Genomic DNA, 18,620 nt, shown 5'->3' with positions numbered 1-18,620 from the left:
GGTACAGCACTAATTTGGGACGCTTTCAATACACTCCCATTCTATCAGCTTACCATAAAAGAGAATGCCAGGACAGTGGCCAAGCACTGCAGGGAAAGGGGTTTACAAGTGCCTGAGTGAGTGAAGTCATTCTTTGACCCTGTTCCATTTTTTCCAGATGTGATACTTAGGGTTTGTAATTGCAGTAGGCTGTGTAGGTCCTCTGTCAATGTTTTTACAGTGTACTGTGTGAGAATTCATCTGTCCCATCCCAGATCCTGGCAGAAATAGCATGGGTATGGCAAGTCATGAAAGTGAATTGGCTCTGGCTCTACATTTGTGGTTCCATTGGTGGCAAGGCATTGATCCAGTAGTTCACTCTCCAGTGTATAAGTTATGCAACAAGCCTGTTTGTCTGCAATTCTCCTTTTAAATTTTCTAGAATCAGTAAACTGAGCCTATTTTGCACTCCAGATAGATCCACCCCAGATAGATCCACCTTCAGCTGTCTGAAGCAGGCAGCTCTTTCTGTATCTGCTGCATCCCAGTACATCCTGTGTTTAGCTTTGGTGCCCTGCAAGTCAGCACATTCTCCTTCCCCTGGCACACTTCTGCACAAGTCTGCCTCTGCTCAGCCTTCTAAGCCAATTTCAGCAATGTCAGCCTGTGGCTTTCAAGCTCTGGTTTCTGTCTAAGCTCTGTGAATCCACAGACCTGCACAAGACAATCTGTTCACAGCTCCTGATCCAGCCCAAGCAGTGAGAATGTACCCAGCTGAAATACTTTTTGGTTCAAACTGATGCAGAGTCGTTGAACTGTTACTGTTGGAAGACACCTCAAAGATCCTCAGATCCAATTGCTAACCCAGCCCCTGTCATATTCAGAAATAAACCATGTCCCCAAGTACTGTGCTCACAGGTTTCTGAACACTTCTAGAGATGGTGATTCCACCAATTCCTTCGACAGCCTATTCCAATGCCTGTTTACCCTTTCAATGAAGAATTTTTTCCTAATATCCAATCTAAGCCTTCCCTGGTGCAACTTGAAGCTATGCCGTCTTGTCCTATGTGAAAGGCTGACCCCACCTAGCTACAACCCTCTTTCAGGCAGTTGTAGAGAGCAATGAAGTCACCCCTGAGCCTCTTTTCACGAATTAGGACCAAACATCACAGTGTGATACAACATTTCTGGGCTTCCGTGGAAAAGAGGCTATGGTACTAAAAGGGAATCACTATGGACTAACAGGGAAGATGTAGCATAACTAGTACATAAGCAATAATCGGTACACAAGGCAATACCACGTTCAGGAACACATAAGAACTATCAAAAGAAAGCATAAGAAATAAGTTATTAATTACCCACTGTGAAATATTAATAAAAAGTTAAAATCAGTTTCAACTGTATTTAGTGAAAACCCTAGAAAGATGAAACAAAGGTGCTTTCATGATTTGCTTGCTGAAAAGGCAGCTTTTTAGAGTCAACAGGAAGCAGTTGGACTGCCAACATGAAAGGAGCAATTGATCAGAGGAAAGTGCAGAGGGGTTCTCACCACAGAGCAAGCTGAGGAATTCTGTGTAATGGGCAATAATAGTAATGATGGAGAGCCCAGAACAAATGTTATAGAAGGGGTTCTTAAGGGACAGGAAGGCATGAGGGTCTTCTGGGATGAGTCAGGAGGAGGCAAAATAGTAGTAGTAGAAGTTGAGGGAGAGAGGTTGAAGGAAGGAGAGAATTTAATACAGTGATAAAAATTCTTTGCATGTGGATCAGGGAAAAGGCCAAATAGGGAAGATAAGCTGAGTAGAAGTTACTGGTATTGGAAAGGGAGTTGGAATTATCAGTGTCTTCTGATAGCTGTGAATGACAGAAACTAGTGGGCTGCTGAGAGCAGCAAAGAGTAATGTGGCATTAATATATGTGACAGATGAAGAAAGCTATTATCTTCGTATTTTCTACTTAAAGATCCCAAATTACTTTATCCTGCAATACCTTGAGCCTCAGAGAAAGTTTTTGATCTTGAAAGGAGATACCAATAAACCAAATATAACCGTTCAGGTTCATAATGGCTATATGGCTAGCAAGGGACTGAGCAGATGGTAACATCTGGCTGAAACAAGAACACTATATTCAGAAAGGCACTGACCGGCCAATTTCTGTGTGTGAGACAATGGAAAAACATCCAGAACACAGGAACACCAGGTAGCTGAGCCCATAAGTGGTTTTGGGAGACAAGAAAGAGAACCATTCCCAGCAAGGGCAAGAACAGAACTGACTGTGTTTGAGTGTGATCAGACTGAGGAAAAAAAAAAAAAAAAAAAAAAAAAAAAAAAAAAAAAAAAAAAACCAAAAAACAACCCACAAAAGAAAATTCAGATTAAATCACAGGCCATTTCTGCTGATTTGCTTCATTGAAAAGTTTACTTAGTATTTCAGGTGGAAATTAAGAGTTTACATCTATTACACTCCTCTGTGGTTTTAGCGATGTAACCCCAGAACTCTGACAGCCATTTTAAAGTAAAAATAGGAAACTTCCTGGAAACCAGAAGTTCTGCTATCCATATGGCTGGCACAACCCATTCAGATGTGTATACAACAGACATACACAAAAAATAAAATAACACCTTCAAGTTAAAATTCTGCCTTCTTCTGTGTCCTGCCGGTTTTTTTCTACCTAGATAACAGGCGTATAGATCAGGCCCCCTCTTTTCCCTCTAATGAGTCCCCTCTTTGTGTGCTGCCTCTGGGAGAGAAGATGAAGGCAGGGAGAGCTAAAGGCAAAGGTGTGCGGGGAAAGAAGGCATTATCAAGAGAAGGGTGCCAGCAGATAGGAAGAGGAAGGGAGGAACAGCTCATGGAACTCATAGTTTGGCAGTGCTGCACAGGGCACAGGTCCAGGGGAGGGACCAGGTAAGCACACATGGGCTGTGGCCAGGACAGCTGGGTTGGGAAGTAGCCACAAACTCCTGCAGCTGGTGAGAGAAGGTGACAGACTCCCCTGGCACGGATGGCACTCCCCTGTTTCTAATTTTTTCTCACTTGGCCTCTTGAATTTTTTCAAGCAGTATGTCATCATTATTCACACCAGATTCATTCTCACCCTGGAAGTGACTCTACAGATTTCAGTTCAGATGTTAACTGTTTGGACAAAAATGTGTCATACAGAGCACTGAAAGGTAAAACTGTGACCTAAAAGAGGTGAGAGAAATATTTTGTACATTCAAGAGTTTCCTGTGTGCAAGTTTTATGGAGGAAGGCCACGAGGCAATATCATGACATGACAAAGATCAGGGCCTTGGGGCTCGTTAGCACTGTGTTGTTATCATCCTGCTTGGGCTTTCAGAGGAAGAGAAACCAGTACCACCAGTAAGGTCCTAGAGCAGCTATTCACAAAATAAAAAACCAAGTCCATAAACAGTAGTTCTGAGGTGGAACCCAGATCTGGATCAGGAACTGCCTGTCAGCATCTGTGCCCAGAGTATCTAGCACAGTGGGGATTCCACCGAATTCCTCCTCCTTCCTGAATGGCTGAAAATATTGGACCCCTTGTGCTCTGTGGGCTCCCTGCTCCCTTACACATTCCAAATAAGAATAGGAATCAACCTGAAAGAAAATTAGTTATGTAGACTGCTATTGCTGCCCTTCAGAGAAGGGAAACAAGCTAAAAAGCCACATAAAAGCTGAAATTAAAACTCAGGAGTTCCTGGCTGGGTGCCCTCTGGAGCTTGTATCACTCATTCTTATTAGGAAGAAAAACATTTAATATACATTGAAATATTTTTGGCAAGAAGAGAAAAAAAATATGCTATATGATGGATGTGGTTTTAATTACACTTTGAAAGTTTGGCTGAGTGGAACAGTAGCAGCAAAATAGTTTGCTATTTAAGCTATTCCCCTCACAAACTAAAAATAAGGCTTTTCTGCTTAGCTAAATATTAAGATGACATTTCACTACAAGTTCAATCATCAACTCCCAAAGTTGCTCTCTCTTTACTAAGAAAACTTTTGACTTGCACATTAGAACAATGATGGGTAAAAATAATCTTGATAGTCACTCATAGATCATCTCCTCCTGTTTATTCTGAGGTCAGCCCAGTATCTTTTCCTTTCCCCATTACCACTATCACTTTAATGCAGGAGCTCTTTAATGATGACTGATAAATGCAAACAGCGAAAGAAAAGGTATTTTTCCAAGAAATTATTACACAGCACTAGCACTGCAGCAAGCACTCAGTGTTATAATGTGTGCAACAAAAGCCATACAGCTGAAATTATTTACAGATTTCCATTTTAAATTCCAATTTCACACACTTCAGATGTCCCATTTGTGGTCTGAGTCTAAAGAAGAAATATTGATCTTTCTCTTGTTTAAAAATTATTTCTGTTTCAGACTGGAAGTATTTTGCTGCTGTCAGAGTTCCTGCTGTTCTTTAATCTATGGATGTTGTGGATAACAGGCTGGACAGAACTCTAGAATACCATTTATTCTGGTGAAGGTCTCTGAACTTTAGAAAAAGTACTGGCAAAATGGGGATCCAAATACTGGACTTGGACTGTTCCCATTTGGTCAGGATATGAGCAGTTTTCCCTTTTTATTTTCATTCTCACCCTGAGGGTTGGGTTTCTTAGTCATTCCTTTATACATGCAGGATGAAAAACATGTTACTTACCAAATCACTCTGACTCACTAAGTCTCATCAGTCAGTTCAAGGCCTCATCTATTATACATCTGACCAATCTCACTGGAGTCCTATTTCATGGCATAGCTAAAAGCTCCTCTTTCATTATAAGTCACGACCATGGCAACAATCCAGGTCCATGATTTGGCAGACTGGATCTCCTGATAAAATTAACATGATCTTATAGCTATGAGTACATATTTGAATCTCCAAAGCAGAGAAAATAATGTACAAGGTAAATATTAATGTTGCTGGATGCATCGTACAGCAAAGACCAAAGTAATGAAGACAGAATTTGCTTTCCTTTCCACAGACATCTAGTTTAAAAACTTGAAGTACCAAGGTAATCTTTAATGCATCCACTGTTCCTGGGAAAAACTTTAATATATTACACTGCCATTCCACTAAACTAGCATTCTGAACCTAGGCAAAGACTTCTACAACCTTTATTCAAAAGTTTTCCATCAAAATCCTGTTGGTGGTGGACAGCTAATTATCATTTTAAGGAGATCAGGGTTCTTTAATAAATCCAAAGATTTTTTTTTTTTCACGTAGAATTGAAACAGCCATATAAAACCTGGTACTTGGGAAACATACTTGATTAAAAAGGAATCTGTATTTTGTGAGTGTCACTTTCAGGGAATCATAGAACTGTGGAATGATCTGGGTGGACTGGGACCTTTGAAGGTAGAATCATTGAATCATTAAGCTCAGCAAAGACCTTTAAGACCATCAAGTCCAACCATCAGCCTAGTACCATCATAATGTTCACCATTAAGCAAAGCCCTCAAGCGTCACAACCACACAGCTTTTGAACACATCAGGGATGGTGACTCTACCACTTCCCTGGGCAGTTTGTCCCAGTGCTTTACCACCCTCTTCATGAAATGTGTTTTTCTAGTACCTAATCTAAACCTTTCCAGGTCATCTAGTCCAACATCTTCAGTGGGACATCTCCAACTTTCTGATCTGAGAAAACCCTGCACCCAGGATATCACACTAAACCAGAAGTCCTCTTCTGTGTGGAGCTCGAGCTCCCCTTTGGCATTGCCTCATGGTTCTGCTGGCATAGTCCTCACATTGCCTCAGCCACATGAGGCACAGTAGTCACAAGCTTCACCCTGCACACTGGAGGTCAGTACTGGGGAAGACCTGAGTATAGTGCAGGGAACTCAATAAAACTGAGGTCTTGAATCTGCTGCAGTGCCAGGGGACTGGACTCTCACAAACTACTGATGAGGCTGCTGGTGGAGCTAGCTGTGCTGGGAAACATTGACACACATCTCAAATGGGCTGCTGCTGAATTTGTTGCTTTGGCTGCTCCAGTAGAACGTCCTACATCACCACTGCATGCAAAGCATCCCACCAGGGAATGTAAAAGCTTCCACACCAGACCAAACACTCAGCGTAGATCTGTAGAGAAGAGTCTTATGCCTCCGAGACCTGTCAAGCTCATACTGAGTCACCAGTTCAGGAGCTATTATCATCCTCTCTTCCCCTCTGGCAGGTGAAGAAAATTCCCCCATTGAGATGCCATTGTTGCTTTGCCCTTCTCACAGGGAAGAAACCACTGACAAAATCATTCCTTCTGCAAAGAGATCCCAGTGTGCCCAGTGAAGGGGAAGGCCTAGTTAGGTGAGAACACTGCTTGTAAGGTTCTACCTTGCATGCAAAAGGTTTGCTGTTAGTTTGAAGACAGTTTCAGCCCCCTTCCCCAAACATTTTCCTGAGCAATACCAAACTCCTGCCCACCCTCTGTAAAGCTGCCCTTGCTCAGAGGCAGTGATACTGAGACCCCTGGCAAAGACTGTCCTAACTTTACTCTGCTGCTGCCAAGACAAGGTAAAAAGATCTCAAATGCAAAACATTAAATCAGGCTTAAACGTCAACCATACTTATTTTAAAACATTTCTAGGAAAAAAGACAAGTAGAGGAAACATGCAGTATTTGTCAGCATAAACTGAAATAAGCACTGAAAAGAGAATTGTGGAAAAATACACTGTACTTGCTGTGGTTTAGGCCACATCCTGTTTTAATTCAACACATGCCACTAAATCCACTTTACATTTACTCCAAATAACTGAGTAAATGAAGACCTGGAATGAAACCGAACTAGATTTTAAATTAATTTTTAGGCATAGTAGCACAGATGAAAGTGTAATCCTGATAACTTCTTCCTTCCTTCATGCCACACTGCATTTTAAACATACCCAGACAATGAAATTATTGCAGAGTTGGGCAGTTCCCTAGTTACAAAAATACAGTTTTCAGAGGCATCAAGTTGTGCTTTGATTCTTCAGAGGTTACTTACCTAGTAGCAATCTGAATTGTACGAGGTGTTTTTTCTCTGGAGCCCTCAGATCCATCAGGTCACATTGCTCTGTGTAGTGAGCAAGTACTGCCTGGTGGTTTTCTCCAAAAAGGTTGCTCAGCTTCCCACTGCCTGCCAAGACTTGAATAAAGCAATTACTTTACTGAGTTTCTGTCCATGCTGCAAAGCCTCTACATCTTCCTGACTTCCAGAGTCTATAAAAAAATCCTACTGGAAGCAAAATCCCCCATTAATGTTAAATTCTTCCTTTTGGAGAGGAAGGGGTATGGTGGTGTTCACCAAGCTTACTGTGATTATACCTATAGTTGAAATGAACTGAATTTTTTTTCTTGTCATACTTTCAAGAAGCATCTAGGAACAATAAGAAGTGTATCTTTCTTAGGAACAAAACCCTAAAAATCTACAAATAGTTATTTAGATCTGTTTATTCCCTGAGAAACTGAGATACTTTCATGACTGTTTCAAGGACCTTTTTACGTTTTTTTTTTGTTTTCATTCTAAAATGACAATACGGGGACACATATAACTAATCCATTCCTGTATCACTAACTACAAGGTACCATACAAACACAGAAGAAAAGACACAACATCAAGTGATACCAGGCAATTTAGCACAAGGGATTTCTGCAAAAGCTGCTAACACAGCATGTAGGTATGCTTTCATGATTTGATGTCCTCAAACCTATCCTAGGATCACCCCATGATATGCCACCGACTGAAGCAAACTCCTGAAGTCCCAAAGCAGAAACCTTCAACCAGGCTCTTCCTCCAGCACATTCACCAGGATAACTGGACCCTGCAAGTCAGCTCTGAGCCATCCCTAAGACATACACAACGCTCACAAAAACCAAACCAAGATTTTTCTTCCTGTATGTTTAGCACTTAGCTTCTTGTATTAGTTTAGTGGTTAGAGTATTTAGAGGTACCATGGAAGATCATGTTTCAGCTCCTTAAAATGGAATTTAACCCAGGAGTCTGTAATTCTGTATAACACAGGCTGTTGGGTAAGTCTTTATTAGGTAAACTGTTTAAATAACTTCATACAGTTTAATATAAATAACTACACAACCATTAAAGCAAAGAAATGACCACACTCAGTGACAGTGCAGCTGAGTGAGAGAGGAAGTAATTCTCTCTCTCTGACTTGATAAATATTTGGTTACAAGAGACTGGAAGAGATCTCTTACAGAGCATGCAGGAATCCAGTAACGGGAACATTCTCCTGGGATGTGTGTCACTTCATGACTAAGCAGCATATGCTTGTTCTAGCTAATGACTGACATTACCTCCTCGATGACTCTCCAGATTTAAAGATCGTATCTTTTAAATAAAGAAAAGTTTCCACAGTGTGGTAGAGAAAGAAGTCCAGAACATAATGATGACAGCAAGAGAAGGATTACAACCTTAAGTGTTACACAAGACTTGAACATTCTATTTTTCATGCTGGAAATGACAGCTGTTCCCGTTCCCTCCTGACTGCACAGCCGGCTCAAATATAGTGACTTGGGAAATCAGCAATCCTTCCAAAAGGGTTTGTAAATGCAATGGCAAGACTAGATACCTACTTACTGGAGGAGGGCCCAAGTGGTCCAAATTGAAACTGAAAAAAATGTGTAGTGACTGAATAGAAGGAACATGTTTCTTAATAGTCACCAAGACACATGTGAAACTGAATCCTTGACAGAGAGGGGTGGAGGTGAAATCTTCAAAAACAAAACTCCCTGGAATCCTACGGTGTTTGAGCAGAGGAAACCAGCAAAGATGGCCTGAAAACACAGAAGTTTCTAACAACCACAACCTTAATTTTCCTTTCTCCTGCCGTGTTGGAGATAAACTCTTGAAACAATTAATTCTTCCTCTGGAAAATATCAAAATCAGTTTCACCCAGGTTTAGCTCTTCCAAATCATGGTGTTTTCAGTATGATCTGTAGGTCACAGATCAAGGAAAAAATGATGTGCCACACAAAGAGATGTTTGACCCAGACCTCTGGATCACTGATTTTTATCAAATGACCTGTGGGTGAATTTCATCAAAACACATCCAAAATGGCACTAAGCACAATGTAAACAACTTTTTGTAAACAAACCTATGTCAATACAAATAAACACGAGGGGTAGGGGGAATAGTAGCAGTCAGGTTAGAGGTATTTTTAATTTGGTTGTAAAGGACCCATCCATTCCAGCAACATTGCACAAAACCTGTGTCGTGCCAGGGTGAAATCTTGACATGACTCAGCATTCCCTAGGCTGTTCCTTCCATGTGGGACAGCCAGGCAGGAGCTGCTGTACACACTGTTCAGTTTCCCACTTGGCATGAATGAAGAAACAGGACGTAGAGTGCAAGCATATCATCGTGTGTATTCATTCCTTAAAGTAAATTCAGCCCAAGCCTTCCTTGGACAGAGTCAGGGTTAGGGATTACGCCAGGGCTGACTGCCCAGTCAAACAAATACCATTTACAAAGCTAGACTTTGCACTTCAGTGAATGCAGAGATGACCAGAACTAAGAACTCAGGTCCCAAAATACTCCTAAAATTGCATAATCACTCTTTCTAACAGGATAACTAGATCTAACTGAAACTTTCCTCATTTAATCCATTGTTTTGAAAACAAACCATACTGGCACTCAAGAAGAAACATTACCAATCCAGAGTTTAATTCCTTTAGCAGGGCAGTTCCACCTCAGGATCCTGGCTGAATTATGACACTTACCAGGGTGCTGCAGTAACAAGCATGTGGTCGCTTTTGGCTTATCAAAAGGAGACAGAATGATTTAGCCTAAACCTTTTTCCTGGAGGTTCATGCTAACACATTTTACCTTACCTCCCGAAAGCCCAACAGCACATATGCAGTGGCAGTTACCACAACATACAGGAACTCTCTGAGCAAAGAAATTCAAATGTGTTGCCTTTATCCAGATGTCCGAACTCTGGTCTCTTACAACAAAGAGCACTTCTCAGAAAAGGTAATGTAATTATTTTCAGTAAAAATATTCCCTTTTTTTATCTTCTCCTCCTCCCTCCCTTTTTTTTTTTCCTGAAATGGAGAAATAAAAGTTCATGAAGGAAGTATTCATCTGTTGCAAATTGGTGCATGATCATTATAGCCTTATCATAATGCTTTAGCATTGAGTTTATACATCTGTGCTTGTGAAAGCATTCTGTTAATTATGGAAAAAGGGAGTAATTTTCAACAAACCTGAACTTTGGCAGCTAATTCACTATTTTAGTAGCATATATTGAAAGGACTGCTTTATAATTTAGCTCCAGCAGTATCTCAGTACTATCACTGAGAAGTGAAGTCACAGAACAATGGGAAGACTTCAACCAATGTCAAGGTCTTCCCACATGCAAGAATCTAATTCCTCTGCTCCAAGGCATAAAAATTCTAAGCAATCATTTCACTGGAAACAAAGCTGACCTCATTATAAAATACCATGAGATTGGGAACAGGTCCAAAGCGTTCCTCAGAACTCATTTCACAGGACATATATGTTGCTTCTTAGTAAGGCACTGAGTAAGAACATGCAGTACCCAGAACATGTAGTACCTAAATATAGGCTCTATATCATTGACTTTTGGATTCAACTTACCCATTAGCATCTCCATCTTCCATTCTTAAAGGAGGATCTCAACTTGCCCATGGTTACATGGCAATGAGAACTCACCATGAGCCGCTGCATCACATTCCACATTCCCCATTCAACCACAGCTCACACTCCACAAATGCAGCCAGACTAGAAGTGCCCAGAAGTTGCTGTGGAAGACAACACAACTTTTTGCTAAAAAGGTTTTGCATCTAAAAGTCAAGATTATTGGTGCCATAAGGAGCTGCAGAATCAAAGATTGCTACAACTCTTCAAGGATATTGAAGGCTGAGCTCCCAAGCCTGGGATAATAGCCCTGCACTTCAAGGTATACGTATAGTTCAGCAGCTCTGAGACTGACCAAAAATTGTCCAACCATGGCTGTTCTCTACGGTGTAAACATTTTTTTCTGGGAAGACAGCAGCTCCTAATTTAAAATGAATATTCTAATCCATGCTTCATTTTGGAGAGTGAAAAATTCTCCAGAAGAATGATGATAGAAATCTGCCAAACAGACTATGATGTTGATGCAGAAAACAAAAATCTTTACAAAATACATAATTTTGTATCTATATCGCTTTTTTTACCCCAGTGCATACAACCATATGTAAAGACATATGTAAAGACAGAGTTGCTATAAAAATTAAACCCTCTGCAGGGCGAAAAGGAAATTCCAGGACATAAGGTTACATCACTTCCAATCATGAGTGACGAAGTGTTAATTAAGGAAACGTTCTCCCTGAACAAGCAGCTTTCAAGGGTCCTATTTTCATACCCATAAATCAGATTTTGTTAGAAACCAAACTGACAGGTGACAGTTGCAGCAAAATCCAACAATACGCTTTTTTCCCCAAAATACATTCTTCCAAAGTCTGTGCAATGCCAAATGCAGGTCTCCTATTTTTCATTAAAACCAAATCGCTTGGTACCTCTAATAATTTTGGTACAGAACATGAAGAGATAAATTAAAGCTGAACAGAAATGTAAGCTTTCAGGTCCTAAAGGACAAGCTGAGGTTATCACTTCAGGTGTTTTAAAAGATGAATGTACAACTTGATCTGAACCGAATTTCAAAGTCATTGAAAGCCAAGGGAAGATAAAAAGGCTTCAGTAATTACTTAGCACTGATATTTGAATAGTAGAGAAACAATGTGTACTTAGCCTAGAAGAAGCTGCCATAAAATAATGTGAAACTTAAAAAATCCTTAACAGTACATCCCCAAACGATGAAATACAATCTTACTTTACATTCTATTTCATTGTTTTCATGTTACAGGATAAATAGCAGTAATAACTGTGTTTTTATAGCATAGATGCTCTTCAAATAAATACTAGTAAGAGGGAAATTATAGCAAGGGAAGAAATAGTAAGAAGGGCAGGAAAGGGCAGAAAAAAGAGGAAAATTATTTTTTCACCCTACCACTAATCTAGAGACCTACTGAGCAATATAAACACAGGGTGGAGAAATGAAGAGAGGCAATTTCTTTTCTAAATCCATGACATTCACCACAATAATCTGTATGGACTCACATCCATCTCTGCAGAATTCTACTACTTCAAAATAGCATAATAATTCCTAAAAGGAGAATTACCCAAGCTACTCATAAAAGGCCAGAGAATTCTGAGGCCTCACAAGCCTATTATTCACAGTAACAGCTAGAAGAGCTTGGAAAGTACAACTAAAGATTTAAGTAGCACATGGGAATCCTTGCCAAACTCCATTCCTATCAGTTTACTGCCTCCCACTCCTTTCTCCTGCTGCAATCTTTACATCTGCACTGGGTTTTCAGATGATCATTCCACAGATGATTAAAAATGACTTTGAGATTAGATACCACAGAAGCATGATCAAAACATCTGATCTGATGTTTTTGGCCCAACAAAGGCTCTACCAGCAAGAGCTGCTCTAATCTCTTTACCTGGCTCAAGGGATTAGGTAATTAGTTAACTACAAATCTGTTGGTGGAATAGTAATGGCAAAGAGCTATTTCAAACTGCTCATTAGATGTGAGCTCATGATCTCAGGATGGTTGTGGCTGTAAGGTGGCATCACATCATTCTCCCTTGGTGTTGACACTGGGGCTTTGGGTACACATTAGGCAGAGAGCACCTGCCTCACTAGAATTCAGATATGTAAGTCATTACAAGTTCAGCTCCCCTGATATACCAATCAAGGAAGCCACAGCTCAGCCAAGAATTAGGTTGCTTGGTTTTTTGTGGGGTGATTTTTTTTTTGTTTGGGGTTTTTTTGGGTTTTTTGGGGTTGGTTTTGGTTTTTTTTTTTTTTTGGGGGGGGGGGGGGAGGTGGGTTTGTTTTTGTTTTGGTTTTTTTGTTTGTGTTTTTTTTTTGTTTTTTTGTTTTGTTTTTTTTTTTTTTTTTTTTTTTTTTTTTGTCTAGCACATCCATATCTGACTCAGAGGAGGACCAGGTATGACAAGGAGGACCACAATGACAAGAAGAAGTTCAAGTCTTGTTGCTGCAGCAGGTTCTCCATAAGTACATCTAGCAGAGAGGTCACTGACCACAAATGAAAAGAGGCAGCGACCTCAGTCTCACATGCATACTCACATTATCTGACCATCTAAACTCATGCTCATTTCCTAGAAGAAGTAAAACTTGTACCCACAAACTCTCTAAGGCATCAAGATACATTTTGGCTTCTGATGCAAATTTTCTTGGTACCCAACCTGCAAACCACTCAGCCCATAACCAGGGACCCTCATCACTCCCTGCACTTTGTCTCAAAGACTTTCTGCTCACCATCTCCTCCCTCTATTCCCTCAGAGGCCAGGTTGTGCTTTACAATTTTTCAGCCTTTAACCATCTCTAATGCCCAAGCACCAAGCACAGGTGTCACCATTAATCTCTGCCTATCCAATGAAGAAAACACTTTCTTATCTGACCCCACATAGCTACTTTTATGTCTGCAGCTAACACACTGGGCACCATTTCATTGCTACAGTCTGACTTCAGAGCTGCCTGGATGGCTACCACCCCGCCAGACACCAGTAGCCAGAAAACATTAAGCATACAAAGCAACATCACATGAAGTCAATGTATGCATGCCTAAACAGCACAAAGAAAACTTGTCATGAGCTTGGTCGTATTTGTGGCAATAGAAATGGCATTATCTCAGCTGGAGAGAACCTTTTCCCCGGCATTTGCCCAGCAGTAAGAGCTGTTCTGGTTTTATGGATATGGAAAGACCACTGCTAGTCCCCTGTGCAGAGTCCTTCAGTATCAGATATGGAAATCAAGACTTTTAATCTGCATATTGTAATGACAGCTATTCTCATACTTTGGATGTATTTCAAGTGTTCTGTAAGTTCTTAACTGCAGTTAAGTACTACGGTCTAACACTGCAAATCCCAGACAACGCTTAAAACCAGGTTAAAATCTGGTGTCTGGAGAATTGGTAGTTATGTTGTGTCTGCATGGCTAGATGCAATATTTTTTTTAAGCTGTGACTGCTGTGATCACTGCTATCAACAAAACAGGATCGTCAACTCTACAAGCTTTGATAACCATGAAAGAACAAGTTTGTAAACTGGGAGTCCTGTACTGTCCTCTGAGTATGAGGAAACCATAATATCATTGAACGAAGTAACGATATCCAAAGAAAGTTCTTGTGTTTTGTATAGCAACATGAGAAGCTGAACGCACTTCCTTGCAAATACTCCCTCCTGTTAATTTTAAAATCCATCAAAATTATCTCCGTGGTACTCCAAAGAGAAGAGGGATTTCCTCCATGCTCTGTGCCAAAGCAAGAAGCAAAAAGCCCACACAGCCCTGGGAGCTCATGAATTGCTAGCATCAGAGGTTCACTGATAATCTCTGACTTGGATATTATGGATAGTTTTAATGTTTCATAACTGTATCCTCTTTGATCTGCAAGTCTTCTAGAGGCAGTTCTGTGCTTTGAGTTTATAGGAACTGCCACTGTTTCCATCCGTTTAAGAGAGAACAGATTTCCATTACTTATTCAAAATAGAATACTTCCAGCAACATAGTTGAAGGCATTGTTATATTATCAGTCATTGAAATAAAAGCTTTGTCATCATTTACCCATTGTTTAAATTCCACTGGTGATCTACTGTAAAAAGAAGAGGAAGATAACTGAACTTATCTCTTTTTTGTACTGGACCCTAGAAATTGAACTCTAATTAGGGACAGACAAACAAAGCTGTTGGTTTAGCATTTTTGCATAAAACTAACTTCATCAAGACAAATACTTGTTTTGGTGTGGTGGATTTTTCTTGTTGTTTTTGTTGGCTGGTTGGTTTAGGTTGTTTGATTGTTTTCAGAGAGAAATCAAGGAGACATCAGATTCGGTGTTACTAAGTCATTCATCATCTGTGCAATTACTGTAGTTATGCACGTGGATTTTTAACTGCAAGCATCCTTACTTTGGCTTTAAAAACACAAATGATTCATCAAACATCATTTAGAAGACCTAAATAATTCCACAGGGAGTGAAATGTTCTTCATGTTTACCTGCAGCTTCGTATTCTGTTATCCAATTCAATTAACATACTAACTCTCACCACTTTTTGTCTTGTGCTTGGGGCACTCAAAATTTCTCCCTTGTTGGTTTGTCACTAAAAACATAACTGAACTCCTGCTGCTGACTTCCCTTTTGCAGACAGATTCTTTTGAATTCTGTAAAATTTATCTGGAACTGTCTTACAACTTCCATAGTTACCGGAGAACCCAGGTAGACCAACAGACAAGGGCAATGCACTTATGTAAACCTCCTTTCCCCAGGACCCCTGTCTAAAATGACCTCATTCCCCTATAATGTTATGGCTGTAACATTTCAAGGTTCACTCAGTGCCAACAGCTACCCTTTGCTGCCTGCTCCTCAAAGGAGAAGCACTTGTTTGTTCCTAGGAGGAAACTCCATGCTAAAGCAGCACCTGGGAGCACCCCCCCCGACCTGGCCCTCTAAAGCATTTGCCCGGTTTTCTGACCAAAGCTTAGGGGTGACAACATCCCTGAGACAGGCCAAGGAGATAAACCACACTAAGTTTTTGGTGGTTTCATTTCTAATCAACTTCCACGAAGCTCATGGCGGCTGCTGCTTTCTCAGCTCTGAACAAGAGCAGCACACTGTTAAAAAAACACATGTCCAGCCAACAGTGAAGCAGCTCTGACTGATCCCATCTGTAGGGGCAGGTTTTCCTCATCCCTCCGCCCTACTTTTACTGAAATTCCCAAGTTCCAGTGCTATTATGTGCTGTTTCAAAACAGCATTAGGCACACTCAAGGCTCATCTAAAAAAAAAAAAAAAAAAAAAAAAAAAAAAAAAAAAAAAAAAAAGTACTGCCGTGATTTACAATGCATCAGGCATCGACTCGTGTAACTGGCTCCCCTGAGAGCTTTTTTGAAGTGTGCATGAGTCAACAGACTGACAGCAAAGCACAATATGCCATCACCAGGCATTCATGGGCAGCCTCACTGTTTCTTCTGCTGTACATCTCATTCTCCTGTTTCCAGTATATCTCTTTTATATCTCCCTTTGGCTCTGTCAAAGCAAGTTACACTTTATTAATTTGCTGGTCAGGTCCTTTCATATTGCAGAAGTCAAATTAATGAGAAGAAGCATCTTTGAATGTGAGCAGAACTACAAGCTATAGCACCTGGCCTCACAGAAGTCCATGGAAGTTTTTCCATAAAACTGAGTTAGGCCAAAGTCTCACTTCAAAACCCCTAAGACCATCTAAACCCTAACCGCGGCTGATTGAGGAATACTGAGTCCCCCATTTGTTCACAGTCCCAGGGGGTCTTTTTTTTATCTATCCTCACCAACACCTGCCTGCCTCGCTGCTGCCTTAAGCTGCTCCTGACACTGGGCTGCCAACAAGTCATATCTCACTTGTACTGAATTCTACACTTTTGAAGGATAATGGGCATTTCTGACAAGGACACTGTATTTCTGAAGTAGCAGTTAATAAATTGTCTAGCCACTTAACAGAAGGTGTTATTGGTGAAAATACTCATCATCACGACTCTCTTGGCAATGGTCATGCATAACATGATGGTATGTGGACAAGAAAGTCTAAAGTTGGTTTGAGAGTGAAAAGCAGGACGCCTATATTAGTGTGGTGTTTCACCAACACTAAGCCTTAGATCTTGCCAGTTAGTGAAGCAGGAATGCCACAATGACAAGATCATACTGTTACCAGTGCTCAGAGTTAATTTAGCATGGCATGTGTCACTTGGACAGGACTTAATTTTGGCCCATCTACAGAGAACTTTTACAGAGGTTTATCATTTCCCAGCAGATATCGCACACCAGAGTGATCATTTCTGCTAGGCATTCCATTCATTAAACCTTCCAAAAATAATACTATTGTCACCAAATTTGCAAGCTAGTATCTTCCATCTGGACATGCATTATTATCATTATTAGCATAGTAAGACAACAAGGAACATAAATAAAAATAACAGCATTGTGTGCATATTTACACATACACAGGTGTATGTAAACAGTGCTTAATGTCTTCTGCTTTGTATTTTATTCAAAGACCTATACCAATAGTGAAGCTTGCTAGAGGTCACCGTGTGCATATATATATATATATATATATTCAGAAGCACATACATATCTGTTAGCTCAGAACATACCCATATACACAGAACAGAATATCAGTCTGAAGTGCTGTGTATATTGAGGCAGCAAAGAACATTAGATAAGTGCATTCCATGTTATTATTCTTTTCACTTGGTAGGATCAATTATCATGCTTTCATACCAAGACTATATAATTATATAAATTAAAGGGATGTTACTATGGAACAAAGCAAGAAACAGTACAGCACTGTTAGAAAGTTTTCAGCTCGACAGTAGTTTTCTCTCAGTAATCTCTATAGCACAGAACGAGCTTTAGACTTTTGCACTTAAAAAACATACTGAGTAGCAAAGTCATTCAACACTCTTAACCAGAATGCATAATAGCTGTTAGAGTGTTAATCTTTATTAAATGTAAGCTATTCCACTTTTAAACACCAAACAATTTAAGTTGAGAAACCACATTTTGGCAGATGATACTTACTATCACCAGATTAATTGCCGAGCAAAGAGTACTGTCACTTACATAATGTGACAGCGATAATCCTTATCTCTGTCTCTCTTAAATATGTGGTTTGTGTTAAAGATCAGATAAAAAATCAGTTTAAAGCAGGAAACCAAATAAAATGGCTCTGTTCGTGGCACATGACTCCTGTTATCCACACAATAATCACTCACAGATGGGCATTTCTATATTTTAGCATGACTTAGGCACATTATGACAACAATGACTAGGTAAGTACAGGTTAACAGTTTGACAGTACATAGCTATAAAGTGCTCTGTGTCCACTATAGTTTACTGTAGGCACACATGATGTATCTCGTACTGAACCCAGCAGCAGATTTTTTCTAGTGAAATTGAGAATGAATACACTCACCTGTAAAATACCGCTTAGCTTTCAGCCAACAAGCCAAAAAGCCGTAAGATGTTTCTGAAACTTTAAACATTTTCGTTTCACATTTAAGGCTAAAAAGTTCTGTCTTCAAAGGGGAAGTCTGTCGGTTTTAAACTAGCATGAGTTAAGAATACAAATGCTAGCCAGAACCTCGCTGCATGCAGCTTTCCTAGATTTTGTGGCTGCAGGCACACTTGCAAGAGACGGTAATAGATACCACAGGTAAGACAATTAGCACCTTGCAATGTTGCAAACAACAGAAAGATTGAATGGCATTCCAACCGGCTGTGGCCTTTTGTTACACTTCTCAGGATTAACCAGTTAATCAAACAGTTCCACACTCGAGGTTTATCTCTGAACAGCTCAAGTCAGGTAAATCATAGGACTGTTAGCATTCAATTCCAGCTCCTCAGGAGGTAAATAACCCTACCTGGAGTGACCACATTCTGTTACACTTCATGAGGGGCACAGAGGTGCAGTAGGTATGCGAGAGTCTTATATTTGCTGGTAGTAGGGTGGCAGCTCTTACTACACCTTTTAGCTGCAATGGAAGGAGGAAAACCATAGGTTTTTAGTGTGT

This window comes from Sylvia atricapilla, chromosome 1 (genome assembly GCF_009819655.1).
Source record: "Sylvia atricapilla isolate bSylAtr1 chromosome 1, bSylAtr1.pri, whole genome shotgun sequence".
Lineage (NCBI taxonomy): Eukaryota > Metazoa > Chordata > Aves > Passeriformes > Sylviidae > Sylvia > Sylvia atricapilla.
This window is presented reverse-complemented; position numbering follows the sequence as displayed.